The following is a 13926-nucleotide window of genomic DNA, read 5'->3' as shown; positions in this document are numbered from 1 at the left end:
AGTTCGCTCAACGGTTCGATATCGGGTGTTATATGAAAGTTATAGTTTAATACCGGGAGCTATGATTTTAATTTACCATTGATGCTAAGGCGTTTATTCAAGGCATTTGCGGCGCGCCAAAATATCGCTAACTAGTTCGCTAGATGCTTCGTTTAGGCGTTAAGGTGATAAGAATATTGTTTACTAGTCCGTCGGATTAAAAAAAAAGGGACAAGTTACGTAAGTTGCGATGAAACACCGGTAACTTGTGTTTTCGGATATCCCAATGATATCTCCAAGCTTATTTAAGTTGTAAAATATTATTTACAAGTTCTACGGACATCAAAATGCCGTATTTTAGTGTTGCGGACAATTTATTTATTTATTTATTTTTTTTTTTTTGTTATAGTTAGGCACGGATCGGACACTTTATGTTTAGGTGTTTTTTTTTTCGGAAAGTTTAATATGTTTTGGTATTTAGTGTCCCTAATTAGGGATTTTTATTTGTATTTCCTCTATAAAGTGCGTTCATGCCCTTCGTCGCTCGTTCAGACAGTTTTCGGAACTTGCTGGCATGAATAATGTGTTCAGGTGAATAGTGTTTTCAGCATTTTGCCAACATATTAGGACATAGTTTGCAGTTTTCTCGCGACGCAGTGAATGTTTCAATATGGTTTAGCATATTTAACCATGTCGTATGATTTTTAGACTTTGTACGACCTAATCATGCAATAATTAAATCGTAATGAACGTAATTAAACGTTAAATCAAGTGCTTAAGTTGTACGGAATTACCATTATTTTTGCCAGTTGTCACATAATATGTCTAGGGGATATTGTGGGACAGAGTTTTTGCTAACCTCGGGCTACTCTCATTCAACAAAGAATCATATGCTAATCTGCCGGATACATCTATCAGCTATATCTTTGCGTGCTATCATGTCTCGGATAAAGACATCACTCATTAGAAGTGATTATGATTTAGAAGACTTTCAATACTCATCAAAAGTAACTATATTCCTTATTCAAAACCGATGGTCTAGACGCTCAGGCTAAAGGACATTTGGACGATCAAGGAATGAATAAGGAAGTTCCCACAACTTATTTTATAAGTTCAGTATTACCAACTACGTTTGACAACACTGAACTGGGGAGCTAGCATGGTATAACACCATTGGGTCCTACATTGAAGACTTCTCGAAAGGATCTTTATTTTTGTATTACCTCCTCCGAAAAGGATTAAGCCCCTCCATAAGTTCTCGTTCGAAGATCTCAACAACAAAAAAAAGGGGAGGATGGAGGGGGAAGAGGGCATGGACTGCCTTACTAATTTCTTCCTTGAAGAAAGGAAAATCCTGGGTTATGTATTTGGCTCCTTCCCTGAAGAAAAAAGAATTAGAGGATCACGTTATCAATCCTTCACTTGAAGAAATGAGGAGTCTGGGCTACGTCGTTGGCTTCCCTCCTCAAGGCGAAAGAATCGTCGGATTACGTATTAGCCCTTAAGGAAAATCCAGATGCTCCCTCTCTTGAAGAAGGAAAGAACCTGAGCAGGACAATCCGCGAGATAAGTTCCCAACACTTATACTCTATACCTTAGGTGTAAGTGACCTCCTCCCATCAACTACCATCTACAAAGATTCTACAGAAAAAAAGAGAAACCTTAGCAAGTGCATCTTCGCTTTAAGGGAAAGTGAAATCCCCCTACGGTCTGTCGTGCTCAAGAAACCCTTATCTGTCGGAACAAAACGATATCCTCTCCTAAAAGCTAAAGCGTTTCGATAGTCACTTCCGTCAACAAGAAAATCCCTCCTCTTGTGAATAAGGTACCTCAGCAATCGCTTCCAAGAACAGGAACTTATATTTCCCATGGAATTAAGTCCAGGAAAAGTTCCTTCCAAGAATATGAAGAATATCCCATTCTCTGGGATCAAGTATTTTAGAAGTTCCTTTCATAAAACAGGAACATACCCCTTCCTCGGGACTATGTCTTGAAGAAACTCCTTCCAAGAATAGGAAGGAACATATCCCTCCAGCGGGATCCAGTCTTAAAGAAGCCCCTTCCAAGAATAGGAAGGAACACATCCCTCTAGCGGGATCCAGTCTTAAAGAAGCCCCTTCTAAGAATAGGAATGAGCATATCCCTCCATCGGGATCCAGTCTTAAAGAAGCCCCTTCCAAGAATAGGAAGGAACGCATTCCTCCAGCGGGATCCAATCTTAAAGGAACTCCTTCCAAGAATAGGAAGGAACATATCCCTCACTCGAGATTCAGCCTTGAAGAAGCTCCTTCCAAGAATATGAAATAAGGAAGTACAGGGGCCGTTCGGTCATTAATCAAAAGTTGAATTGAATGAAAATACAAGAGGAATGTGGGAGGTAATTAAAGTGGGAGTAAATGAGTCAGGGATCCAACGTGTCATTATTTGAAACTTAAATGTGGGAGGTAATTAAAGTGGGAGTTTCACGATGGGGATTAGTATATCTGAGGATTAAGTCTTGGAGGAGCCACCTCCGAAAAAATGAGGATGTCCCCCCTATGTGATTAGGGGTCTCGTAAGTCTCTTCAACAAACAGGAACAAGTTTCTCCCAAGAAAAGGACAGTATCCCCTCCCATGGGATTAAGTATTGCAGAAGTCTATTCAACGAACAGAAGTGCACCCAGCTACAGGATCAAGTATTGGTAAAGTTCCTTCTAAGGACAGGAAAGTACATCCCTGGGATTTGATATATGAGAAAAATCCTCCTTGAAATTTCGCACCTGAACAACTTATTAAAAAAAAAACGGGGGGGGGGGGGGGAGCCCCCTTGACAAGGGACTTCGAATCTGGAGAATCCTTTCCTTGAAAAGAAAAGATCTCCGCCACAGGTCTGTGTTTTAGAAAGTATCTCTCCAAAGAAGAGGAGCCCCATCTCGGGGTCGCATACGTTTAAAGAAGTCTCTCCAAGAGTAGAGGGTTGCACATTCCATGGGCACCCATTTTTAGAGAATTACAACACCCCTCAGGGGAGGAAAGAGCCCTTAACAAGGACTCACATAGGAAGTTTCCCTTTACATAACAAGTGTTTTTAAAGGCCTCATAAAACCCCTCCAAAAGGAGAAGATGCCACCCCTCCTTGAAGAGCAAAAAACCTGAACGGTTTGAGGACCTTGCTAACGGGTCAAACAGGATCATCTAGGCAGACGTGCCGAACGATCTTACAATAAAATGAACATGTACATAGGCATACAGACATACCGCCTTAATCAAAACAAGGCAAAAGCCCGGCCGTGGGGCTAGGACTAAGTCGACTACGTCCAAAAAACGCCGAAGCAGGCATATGAAAGTCCAAGTGGCCCAAACGCCATTGGACAACAGGCCCAACAGAAGCTTTAACAACTTAAAACAAGTTACAAAGTGGGCCTAGGCAAAGCCTTTACAACTTGAGCAAGTTACGAAGCAAACTATAGAAAGCTTTAACAACCCAAGCAGGTTACGAAGCAGACTTGTACAAAGCTTTAACAACTCAAGCAAGTTACGAAGCAAACTTATATAAAGCTTTAACAACTTAAACGGGTGACAAAGCAAACTTATATAAGGCCTTAACAACTTAAACGAGTGACAAAACAAACTTATATAAGGCCTTAACAACTTAAACGAGTGACAAAGCAAACTTATATAAAGCTTTAACAACTTAAACGAGTGACAAAGCAAACCTATATAAAGCTTTAACAACTTAAACGAGTGACAAAGCAAACTATAGAAAGCTTTAACAACCCAAACAGGTTACGAAGCAAACTTGTACAAAGCTTTAACAACTTAAACCAGTGACAGAGCAAACTTATATAAAGCTTTAACAACTTAAACGAGCGACAAAGCAAAATATAGAAAGCTTTAGCAACCCAAACACGTTACAAGGCAAACTTATAGAAAAGTTTTAACAACTCAAGCAAGCTACGAAGCAAACTTATGCAAAGTTTCAAACGAGTCACAAAGCGGGTCCATACAAAGCTTTAACAACTTAAAAAGTTACAGAGCGACCCATAGAAAGTCTTAACGGCTTAAACAGGGAACAAAGAAAATTCATGAGAAAGTTTTAACAGTTCAAGCAATACAAAAACCCTCATTAGAGGAACACAATACAAAGAGTACAACACGGTAAACAAGGCATCCCGGTCGATGCCCTTTGAGAAATTACTCTCGAACGAGTACTCTGATCGAAATGCATCTAAGAAGTATATGCAAAGATGGTCTAAATAGCATAAACGCTATAAAAAAGCACTATCGAACAAGTGCATTGGAAAAAATGCCTTCAAGGAGGCATAAATTAAAGTAAGGTATTGTGCTACCCTACTTAAGGGGTCGCCTGGCTATTTTAAGTACTAAATGCAAGGTCATCCCAAGGACAACAAAGTAGATTGGTTTGGCATGACGTGCCTTAGACTAAGCCTACCCGACGGATAGGGGGAACAGTTGAAGGGCGGATAACGACCCGCCTAGATTGTCAGGGACTGGAACAAGTCCTGCGCCCATTCATGAGTGAATAGACTGGGACTAAGGATGACTTGACGACGAGGATCCCCGCTTAGGCTCCTCGTCTGGGCTTATCGCCCTAGATTGGTGGCTGGGCTCGAGCCCACTTGTGTCTTTCTCGGTATGTTTAGTTGGTTTGAGTGGGCCATGTCCTGATAAGCCCACTCTTGGATCGGCCCATTAGGGCTATGGCCCAAATGTCTCACTATATAAAGAGAACTCCCTTCTCCAAGAAGGGACAAAACATATTTTCCCCACAAAAAAGGTTACTTCTCCCTCTCATATCCAATATCTCTGCTCCCTCTTCCTGGATATATACATTTTACTTGCACTTATAATTATCATTGCCATACATGATTCTGACTTGAGCGTCGGAGTGCCCACGGGGTGAACCCCCTCGGGCCCTCTAACTAGATCTACCTGTGGCTGCAGCCCAAGACCCGACATCCCTCAAGAGGAACCGTCACCGTGACGACGAGAGGATGAACCCGAACCGGAGCTCACCGAATCTAAGGTTAGTACCGCCAAACCCTCTGAACGACTTCAGGGATTTGGGGATTCGACAGTATTTGAGATAGTTTTGATTGCTTGATTGATTTAAAAAATAGTGGGATACTTTCAAGCCCCTTCCACTCCCGAGCTTTTTTTTTACCACGCCACCCATGGCCGGCCCTTAGGGTGGGCGGGGAGGACCACCGGCCAGGGCCCGATAATTCGAAGGGCACGTTATTTAAAAGAAATTGATATGTAAATATAAAAATAAATAAACTAATAGGGTATACTCATACAAACAAATTTGACTCACCTACAAAACTATTTTTATGGTTTAGATTAGTTATTAGCTCATTGTCATTAGTTTTAAACCTTTTATGAGCCCAATATTCAATTTCATTAAGGCCTAAGGGCATTTTTCAAGCTCGAACAGGGTACATAAATTCTCAGAGCCGGCCCTGACGCCAGGGACGGACCCACATGATGCGGGTCGGGGTCCACGGACCCCAAAGTTTTTTTTAAAAAAATAGTAGAACCGATATGTTAAATTTTTCAAGGACCCCATAAAATAAATTAGTTGGACCCCATAGTATTAAAAACAAAGATGGTATGGTGGTAAATCTCCTTGTGTTCCAACAAGTAGGTCTCAAGTTCAAGTCTTATTACATCTCTTCTTTTTTAGCTAATTTTTTCCATCAAAATTAAACTAGTGTTTTAAAACACCACAACCACCCATTGATCCTCTAAATTGCTTTTTTAAAATGATAAATTCAATGTCTCCGAATGATTTTATTTCATACTAGTCTAAGTACCCGTGTGTTACACGGGTGGCTAAACAGGAAAATTAAGCCCTTTAAAATTGTGAAGTAAAAATTATAATTTTATAAACATTGAAATATTAACGAAAATGTTAGAGAGTACATGAAATAATTGAAATAAATGAATAGGACAAAAAAATCACAACTTATTGAAGATCTCTTTATAAACAACTTTATATATACCAATAGCATCGAAATTGACAACGGCTTCATCAACATAGACCATCGGCGTCAAACAAACGGAGGAAATCCACATGGAAGAAAGATTCGGCAACCGAGTTGTGTCTTACTGGTTAGAGGGAGTGCATCAGCGATTCTTCTTTTCGTCATTAGCGATTCTTCTTTTCGTCATTTGCTGAGCGGTGGTGACTATGTTCTCTCTCTACGTGTGTACCAGATATATATTTATTAAGATGAAAGTTGAGCTGTAAAATTAAAAGCTACATGGCACAATTTAAAAGCAACTATAATAGCTACTGTACTCTTATGAGAAAGACTAAAGTGTATAATTTAAATATATTTATAATTTCATGAATAAAGGCTATTAAGGAGCATCAACCATACTATCTTTCGGTTTATAAAGAAATGAAAATGTACTTGCACTTGATGTTTATCCAAAATGAAATCCGTAAAGGTTTGTAAGAGGTCAAAAATAGCTTTCATTATTACTTCACAAGTTCACATTGTTGATCCGAAGTTAAATTACCATTACCAACAGGTTTTAAGAAGCAAATGTCAAGAGGCATTAGATCCCATCACCAAGCTTCCACAATTACTTCATCATAAACTTTCGCTTCCCTACCTCAAATGAAAGTACAATATAACGTATGACCTATAAAGCAAATAAAATTAGGCAACTATAACTCTAAAAGACTAAATTATTAGGCAACTAATTCTCTAAAGACTAAATTATGTGACTCGCACTTAAATATGATTTATTTCATTTCAAATATTTTTGTCTTGCTACCTAACCCGCTCATCTTGCCACCTCTATTAAATTGAAATCATGAAGATATTTTAGTTAACAAATGAATCTTCCATATATTCACAAAATTATGAACAATATAAGCAAAATAAATCTTTCTAACCGTAAAAAAACATCCAAAACAAAATAAGCATTCAATTTGATAGTTAATGATTATATAGCAAAAAACTATTGTATGCAACTTTTAAAGAACAAAAAAATCAAACTCATTTTGTACTTCCAACATTAGTTGTGCAGGTCCATTTAGTAAAAGCCAATGCTGCATTCAAAAACAAAGTTTTGTAATATGAAGCATCTTAAAAAAAACCAGAGTTTTTTGACCGTTTTTTTTTCAGCAACTAAACGTCGAAAACGGGTAGTTTTTTTCGGCATCCGGTTCGGCAAAAGACTGCAGGTTTTTTGAGCAAAAAATCCCAAAATCAGCCTGTTTATTTTGCAAAAAATGTCAAAAAAGTGCATTTTTTCGGCATCTGGTTTAGGCAAAAAAACAACTTTTTTCCAGCAACTAAAAGTCGAAAACGTGTAGTTTTTTTCGGCATCCGGTTCAGCAAAAAACTTCAGGTTATTTTAACCAAAAAAACCCAAAATAAGCCTGTTTATTCAGCAAAAAACGTCGAAAAAATCCCTTTTTTCGCATCCGGTTAGGTAAAAAACTACAGGTTTTCAAGCAAAAAAAAAGCCAACAAACATCATGTTGGTTCAACAAAAAAGTCAAAAAATTGCATGTTTTTTCGACATCTGGTTCGGCAAAAAACTACTTTTCAACCAAAAAATTGCACTTTTTTTCCAGCGAAAACAGCAAACGCGGCCAACTATAGGAAAAACCTGAAACGTTTATATTATAAATACGGTTTTTTAACCGTGAAAAAACGATTTCTCAGACCGTTTTTTTCAGCAAATAAACGTCGAAAATCGTTAGTTTTTTTGGCATCTGGTTCGGCCAAAAAGTGCAGGTTTTTTAAGCAAAACCCCAAAATCAGCCTGTTTATTAAGCAAAAAAAAATCAAAAAAGTGTAGTTTTTTTCGGCATCCGGTTCGGAAAAAAACTGCAGGTTATTTAAATAAAAAACCGGCCTGTTTATTAAGCAAAAAACGACGAAAAAGTGCAGTTATTTTTTTTGCATCCGGTTAGCCAAAAAACTGCAGGTTTTTAAGCAAAAAAACCCCAACAAACTGCACGTTTATTTAGCAAAAAAATGTCGATAAATTGCATGTTTTTTAGGCATCCGGTTCGGCAAAAAACTACATTTTTCAGCCAAAAATTTGCACTTTTTTTCAAGCGAACACAGCAAACGCAACCGATTATAGGAAAACCGGGTAACCGGAAAAATGGAAACGTTTATATTATAAAACCGGTTTTTAAACCGGAAAAAAAATGATTTATCTGACCTGTTTTTTCAGCGTCGAAAACGGGTAGGTTTTTTTTCATCATCTGGTTCGGAAAAAAACTGCAGGTTTTTTAGGCAAAAAAACACCAAAATCAGCCTGTTTATTCAGCAAAAAACGTCGAAATTTTTTTCGACATCCGGGTTAGGCAAAAAAACAGCTTTTTTCAGCAATGAAATGTCAAAAACGTATAGTTTTTCGAAATCCGATTCGGCCAAAAACTGCAGGTTATTCTAACGCTTTTGACTACCTAGCTTTAATCGTAGGAGTCCCAAACACCCTCTAAAGCCAACCTCTTGCAACCACTTTAATCTAAGTAAACTTAATGTTTACCTCGAAGTCTATAGGTAAGTTCCTTGTGAAGTGCTTTAAGAATATCTTCAATGTAACTTTGTGCATAAGTTTGTCGAATAAGCATTCGCCGTTCCGCGTTTCTATGAGAAAAAAACTCAATTATCAAACCTTCATTTGTTCCTCATCCTTCAATAGAACCAAAGTTTAAAATTCATCAAAAAACAATGGCATCTGATTCATACCCAACAAAAAAACCTACATCTATTTATAATATCCATATCCTTTATACAATCTTTCAAGTATAAGTTACAATCAAAATAGAGGCATTATCACAAGCACATAGACAACAACAAAATGGCATCTGATTCATACCCAACAAAATGGTGTCAGTCCAGTTTGGTTTTTGGTTTATTCGTTTCTAACCGAATAACGAACACCCCTGCTTGCAACTGGATCTTTGTTTATGGATAGATGATAACCGAACCGGATAACTGAATAACCAATTCAGTTACAGTTATGAACCCAACAACAAAATTAAATTTCAGTTCGTTTTTTTGGTTCTAGTCCAGTTTGGTTTTTCGGTTTATTCCTTTCTAACCGAATAATGAACACCCCTACTTGCAGCTACTTCATCTTTTCGGCCGATAACCGAAATTCAGACCCCTAAAAACAAACCACAAACATATTTACCTCTATGATCATATCAGACTTAAGCTCTTCAATCTTTTCATATCGATTACTTCCATACGAGCGCAAAGACAGATCAACATGAACCGCACCCCTTCCAGAACGGCCGATGCTGAGTACTTTGCATTTGACAAACTTCCCTTCGTGATACCCCGACAACGGGTTCGATATCCACGAATCTGTTAATTCGGTAAAAGGAACTTTACCGGACAGACGTGGATCGATTTGCACAATCAAGCCACTGACACCTGGCAGTATTTTAGATAGGAGACGTGACAGTTTCACTATCATCTGTCATACCACCTAGTGGATGTAAAATTAACCGCAACAATTGTTTATCTTTGTAAGTGGTTAAAATATAACCGGATACTCGTTTTCCAATGGGATACTGGTTCTGGAAATCTTGAAGCTCAACGGGGTCACTTGCACTGTCGAGAATATATAGTTGAGCCCGTATATCCCGAGTTATCGTTATCCATGCCCAATCCTTATCAACTTTGTATACGAACCCATTTACGTTTTGACCGATTGAATAGCTGAAATATTGTGACGCACACGCGACTGATTGGTCTGTAAGCACAGATGGTTTGATGGACAGCTCGAACCGAATATTACTACTTTTTTCGGCTTTAGATTTAGACACGATCTTTGCTGTAAGTTGCCTGCCCAATCTTATAGTTACTAAACGGGTTCTCCGAAACATTACCATCGCTCGCCTATTAAAAACCAATATTAATCACATATTGTCATATCCATGACAGAAATAAGTAGATCAAGAGCATAAGGTAAGAAACGTGTTACCTCGGTGATATGTATCCGCCCATGTAAGCCGGAACCGAATTTCAATTTAAGCTCTAACGGTTTTATTTCAGTAATCTGAAACCAATAAAGTTGTATCTTTTATATAGATGTTCTAAGGCCAAATTTTATACAAATTAAACAAAAAAAACTGACCTCTGCTTGAACGGAAGTTCCAACATCATAGCCAGACTTCTTTTATGCCCACTTTGCACTGGAAGTGTCTGTAGCCCTCTTCGAATATGATTTGCAGCAACATAAAAGCAATAATTTAAGTAGTAAACGCAGTTGAAATCAAGTAATTTGGACCCATGAATTCAAGATCAATAGCGAGCAGAGCCAAACCCATGTTTGTTATGGCGTAAGTCAACATTACCTTTTCTTTCTGAAGTTCTTGTAGTTGATAATGGAACTCGTCCAACTTCTTCAAGGATAAATCAGACATGTCAACATTAACAGCTTGATTTCTCGCACTGCTCACTACAATTTCTCCACATATTTTTCGTATCTGTGCCTGCACATCCGATATCTCCTTTATCCGTTCATCTTTCTTCTTCCACAATTGTTCCAAAGCCAGTGCAATAGCAGCAAGTTGTTCTTCGATCGTTCCTGAAGTCTTCTCCAAGCTACATATCAAAACATAAGAAATAAATAAGCGCCCAAGTTCATTCAAAAACTCAACAAAACAGAAGTAGCACATTACTTACAATCCCAACAAACGTTTTCTCTCCAAGCGATGCAAGCAAAGTGGAGAGTTCAAGTTTAGCATCAGCCAACGCCTGAAGAAGGTGTGCTCTTGACTTTGTCGCTTGGTCAACTTTCCACTTGTACACGTCTAAACATTCTTGCTCTATCTAAAGAAGCATCTTATCTCTTTCCTCGTCACTTTCACCGACCTCATCCAAAATTTTCTGCAAAAGTACACACAATTTCGATAACTTCACTAAACCGACCACAAACTTAATCACACTTAATATATATTGGCTCTCCTTTGTAAATCTTCTTAAATCAAGAAAATCTTTTTAAATTAAGCATATGAATCGTTTTAAGATATATATACATGTTAATAGAAAGAATACTAACGGATAGTAGGATTTCAAGAAGATTGCGATCTTATTGGAGAATATAAAGGTCTGAACAAAAGCTAACAGAGACTTCGAAGGCGACTTTCTTCGTTGCATGGATCATTAGCTTTAACCATGGTAGTAACATATGTAAAATATATGAATTATACACACTAATCCATATAGTAGAGACTTTCTAGTCAAGACACGTTAATCAAACTAATATCCCTACATAAACCTTGCAAAATTACCTTGATATTTTCATTGGATAAACCATATTAAAGATATCATATGTAGTCTTGCAAAGCGTGTTGCAACATGACCTTCATGTGATGTCCCCATGTAGTGTATGAACCTGCAACAATGAAGATCACATATATTAACCTTCTTTTTTTAGTTGAAATTCCCAACTCATACTTAGCAAAGATATGAATATAATAACCTCAGTTACTCCGCCGATAGACTCAAAGATCTCACCTTCTTGTCAACTTAAACAAAGAATCATAGCCCGGAAATTATCGAAGGCATAGAAACGCAGCCAACAAAACACCGACCTACTTTAGTTAATCTCAAAACCATTAAATTAACTGCAAACCATCCCCAAGTTGCAAAACCATAGGATTAGAGTATACTAAATTTAGCTATAGTACAATCGCCTCACATTCCTATGTCACGTTAAATACCCACTTGTCTTCTTTATAAGCTATCAACAACATAACGACAGCTGCATAGGCTCATACATGTAAACATTTAAAGAAAAAAAAATTCTACCATGGCTGAATACTAAAAGGTTAACATGTCATAGAAAATACATGAACATAGGAACCTAAAATGCCTTGCCAATAGACTCAAAAATCTTAGTTTCTTCTTTACTGAAACATAGCAACATGGTTCGAAAATCATCAAAGTCATATTAATACACTTCGGTTAAAGAAAAAACACGAAATTAACCTTATATTCAAGAGAGCCATATCCCTTAATTACATTTTAATACCCAACTGTCTTCTTGCAAGAGTAACATCTGAAAAAAGAGAACTTATCTGAAATGGCCGCATACAAACGGATTCACATGTCACAACAAAGTGAATGGCGTAAACACCTCAACAGTTTTCCTGCAAACTAACTAAAAATATCACCTTTTTTAGAATTACAACTAATCATTATAGCATGAAAACACAGACAATTAGTGATATCTAGTGGTGGGAAGCTTGTTATAGGCATATTAAATTCCCCGACAACTACATCTTCTTCATTCATATCATCTAAAACTAACAACAAATCAGAAACCAACCTCCATATATAACAGAAAAAAAAATCATGTTTTGAATCTGTATTTCAGCTTTAACCCGTGATACAAACTTTGACCACTTGCATAGATGAACTGCTGACACATAAAAATAACAAAAATCACTTGTGCAATAAAAGTTGTTTCGTTGGCAAAAAAAGTTGTACCTCAAAGAATAAGAACAACTAATTTGATTTCAACATCAATATTCATCTTACAATTCAAGCCAAATTTGAGATTCCAAATAAAAACATGAAAACCCAAATCATCAACACGATATAATGTGAACTAAAATTCAAGCAATCTAGTTACAATTATCGACTTTACCTGATCATCAACTACAACAGGGTTACGTATCTCGAGTAATCATCCCACCATTGGCATCCCCATCATAACCTAACATACAATTTTCATCAGAAACTTCAGTAACAACTTTTATCTTAGATACAATAGAAAGTTGTTAATTAAAAAATCCCTAATAAATATTTGTTAAAACAAACCTTCAGTGATCAAGTAAATAAACCATTAGGGTTTCGACACTAATAACTTGAAACAGAGCACAAATCGGAAATACATACCCACCTTAGAAAAAGAGTAATCAACAGAAGATCCAATCGATTGGCTTAGATTTTTCTTCGCATCACCATTAGGATTTGAGTTTCAGAAATCGCCATTAGGGTTTGAGTTTGAGAAATCAACAGAAGATCCATTGGCTTATTTTTTTTCTTCGCATTTAGGTTTCGAATTTGAGATAGATGAATTTGAGAAAGATGAAACGTATACAACGAACAATTAGGGTTTGGATCGACTAAAATCAAAGGAGCGCGTGAAAGAAGAATGAAAGAATTGTGAGGTGGTAAGGAGAATTGTTTGAGAATAGAGAGAAAGATATAAATGGCGCTCAAAAAAATGAATTCTCTGGCTAAAGAGATATGCCACATCATAGTCAAATAGTCAACCATTATTTTGCTTTAGTATAAGAGATAGATTTGATTACCAAATAAGACTTTCAACATATAGTGGCGTTCAAAAAAAAAAGCTTAAACAAAATTTTGAAGTTACGTGAAGTAGTTGTGTTATTTAGGTAGTTATTGGTTTCAAGTAACTTATTAGTCACCACAATTTGATAACTTGATTCTTAAAAATGGTTCTTAATAATGCAGTGGTTTCATGTCCACTAAATGCTTCTACATTATTTTCTAGCCCCGTCCCGACCAGACTACAATGACCGACCCGAAAATTTTAATATTTGGTTGTGAAGAAATCTAACACAAAAAATGGACCCCAATGAAAAAAAATCCTGGGTCCGCCACTGCCTGACGCCACCCTGCTAACGTGGCTACCACATGGTGCTTTATGCCCTCCCACACCGTATAACAGGGGCTGAAGCCATGAGTAACTAGCCGTAGCACGGGCTACGGCTCAACCCAGTATTCGTAGTGTATTTTTTTCGGTTTTATACATAGGATACCCCTAAACATATACGAGGATAGCCTTAAGAGAAAAATACGAAACTTGATATTATTCCCTTAGCCCAATACTTGTTTAACAATTAAGCCCAAATAAATAAAATAATCCATTGCTTATGGGCATGGGCGGCAAATTGCAATTGGAAGTTCTATGAT

At 37.3% G+C, this 13926-nt stretch overlaps 1 long non-coding RNA gene across 1 annotated transcript; it reads right to left on the bottom strand.

Moving 5' to 3' along the window:
- Nucleotides 1–9712: 9712 nt before the first annotated feature.
- Nucleotides 9713–10129, bottom strand: LOC110902413. Its single transcript, XR_004876004.1, has 3 exons — nt 10109–10129; nt 9956–10030; nt 9713–9870 (listed from the first exon to the last, which is right to left on the bottom strand). It is a non-coding gene; the product is annotated as an uncharacterized LOC110902413 (long non-coding RNA).
- Nucleotides 10130–13926: the final 3797 nt, after the last annotated feature.

The sequence above is a fragment of the Helianthus annuus genome, chromosome 13 (genome assembly GCF_002127325.2).
Source record: "Helianthus annuus cultivar XRQ/B chromosome 13, HanXRQr2.0-SUNRISE, whole genome shotgun sequence".
Classification (NCBI taxonomy): domain Eukaryota; kingdom Viridiplantae; phylum Streptophyta; class Magnoliopsida; order Asterales; family Asteraceae; genus Helianthus; species Helianthus annuus.
This window is presented reverse-complemented; position numbering and strand designations above follow the sequence as displayed.